The 2,692-nt window shown below is 39.2% G+C and overlaps 1 long non-coding RNA gene across 1 annotated transcript; it reads left to right on the top strand.

Annotated features, from left to right (window-relative positions):
- Positions 1–12: 12 nt before the first annotated feature.
- LOC107836691 (uncharacterized) lies at positions 13–1,657 on the top strand. The gene is made up of 2 exons (XR_001662632.1): positions 13–1,184; positions 1,409–1,657. It is a non-coding gene; the product is annotated as an uncharacterized LOC107836691 (long non-coding RNA).
- Positions 1,658–2,692: the final 1,035 nt, after the last annotated feature.

A 2,692-nucleotide genomic window follows, 5' to 3' on the forward strand; every position in this document is an offset into this window, starting at 1 on the left:
TATATATATAATTTTATTATTTTTTTTTTTGCAATTTGAATGGCTACTGCTTACAGGTAAAGAAAACTTAAGATGACTGACAAGAAATATTCCACTTTGCACAGCATTCTAACTTGTTTTGATGTGATACTTTCTGGCTCCTTTTGATGAACTGCCGTTGAATGATTGGTCGTTGGTCCAACTTGTTCTGCTGTGAGCCCAACATAAGCTGGGTTTCCATTACAAATGTGTGCAAAACTTTGTCAATAGTAAGCTAAACAATATCAAAATCCCCCTCACAATTTCGGAATTGCAGTTTCTAGCCCAAAAACCTTTTATCAATAAACTTGAGTGTTTCCTTTTTTTAAATTTCCGTGTTTCCATTAAGCGGATCTATTTGCATAATTCCGATTTGCGCAATTTGAAGGTCAATGGAAACGCAACCGTAGACCCACAGCTGTCTTCACAGCACCGAATGATGATGATCCACCTTTTGTTTTGTGTGGATGGTGCCTTTTCTTTTTATCGTCCGAACATGCCATTTCAGTTTGTGTTCTCTGACCTTTTTTAACTCCTAGCAGCTAAGCATCCACATTTAGCATGACTTTGATGTGTCTCACCTCAGAGGACTGCAGAGAATCCCGACTGAGGGCGAGCGTGTGGTTCCTCTGCTGACAGATTATTATTGTCACACATTGCTAGTTCTAAGTCTGTTTTGAGATGCTGTACATAACCACATTTTAAGACTTCCTCATTGAGATACTAATAAGATAATTGTCTTCTAATGCACTGTTGTTGCTAAGATACCTTACATAGTGATAAGTTGAAAGAAAGTATTTACTGTTCTTTATTGTCTCACTTTGGACACTAAAGTTCCTGGCAGTGCACACTATTAAACTCTGGTGCACCATAGGTCACTCTCCTTCTCTTCTCGCTGTTTTTGAATAGTGTTGCATGTGCCTGCCTTTTTTCCAGTTGAGAACGTTAGCACTTATTGTCCCACAGTTTGTACAGACGGACAGATGCTCCACCCGCACAGCTCAGTTCCTGCCATTCCTGCCGTGCCAAGCGTCCATCGGTTCTTTAAGCCCTCCCGCACTGTTAAGAGACAGGATCTGTTCAACCCCATGAGCTTTTTACCTTGTGAGGGGTTGCACTGACCCTTCATGTGCTTCTACAAGTTATGTTTTTTGTGTGTGTGTGTGGTTTCGGGAACTGACAGTCTGACCGGACAACCCCCCACTTCCCCACTGTCTGACTATGACATCTGCCGCATCATTAATGGTGTTGCCCCACTGGCGCAGAACCCAGTCCCTTCCAATCCCCCCTCGCTGGTTGTCCCAGAATGCTCTCCCTGAGCTGCAGGAGGAAACACAGAGCTTTGCTTGTTGGAGCGTCTGTCCACTCTCCTATCTGTATTTGGTATGAGTGTGCGTGTGTGTGTGAGAGAGAGAGTTGGCCTGCACATGACTTTGGAATCTACATATGGCCTATATGTGTTGTCTTTTTTCATAGCGTTTATAGATGAGGCAGCAACAGCCCGCGCAGGAAAATCAGATGTTTATTTAGCTGCTTTTAGCAAACTTGTCCAAATGTCACTGTACAAATGACTGTTAATGAGAAAAAAGTCATGTATATTTATTTTATATCCTCTATAATAAAAACCTCTTTTGTCTGACTTGTTTTTTTCTTTTGAGATTCATTTAGAAAAATGGTGGCAACAATTTCCACTCAGCATTTTAAGTTACCATTGCTTATTATCAAGTAAACCCAGCATGTCATTTTTAGGTCCCGTTAATTCAACTGGTTTAGGAAACCAATGTGATTTACCTCAAACTCCCAAAACATGATTATGTTGAAGCAACCTAATATTAATTTAGAATTTTTGGTAATATTAAGTTGACAAATAGTTGAGTTATAATTTTTTTACTCACAAATATTGATGTAATTTGTTTTCAGAGTTGAAATAACTTTTCAAACCAATTATTGTGAAATGTTTTCTTAGCTAAAAGGAACAGCTACACACTGTTTTTCCCTTATGTTGCAGCATGGCCAATGCAACCGCAAAGGATGTTCAAACTCACTTCCCTACAAACTTGATGTCTTTTAATGATAAAAGTGTTTGTTCATTGAACTCAGACATTTACGCTGAGGTGTTCTTGATTTATTTTTGTGGTATTTTGTCTTTTAAAAATTACTCTATGAAATTTATAGACAACTATAAATGCTGAAAAGTGCTTTTATGTTCAGGCCAACCAACAAACACCATAAATATTTTTTGTGAAATATTTTTACCACATGATGGCGCCCTATAGCAACTCTTCGCTGTCTGGGCTCTGAGAAAAAGGGTAGAGGAGATTTTTTTTTTTAACTGTCTTTCACAAACCATTCTTTGGACCAGTTCAGAGCTGCCTTCATTCTTTTTGACATAGAACCAACTCACAGATTCTGGAAGTTTCCATCAGAAGATGAGAACACTGTGACCTTAAAGTAACGGACATGGTCAGCAACAATTCTCAGGTAGGCTGTGAAGAGCACACAATGATCAAGTGACACAAAGGAGCCCCATATAGCCACCTATCACCACCGTTATATCACCACCAACAGAGCCGGCCAAAAGCATATGCAAGTTAAGGCGTTTAAGGATTTCCATCAATAGGGGGCCTAAAAATGCCAAACTTACTTACATGGTTAAAAAATATTATATATTTGA

This window comes from Poecilia formosa, unplaced genomic scaffold, assembly GCF_000485575.1.
Source record: "Poecilia formosa unplaced genomic scaffold, Poecilia_formosa-5.1.2 Scaffold75, whole genome shotgun sequence".
Lineage (NCBI taxonomy): Eukaryota > Metazoa > Chordata > Actinopteri > Cyprinodontiformes > Poeciliidae > Poecilia > Poecilia formosa.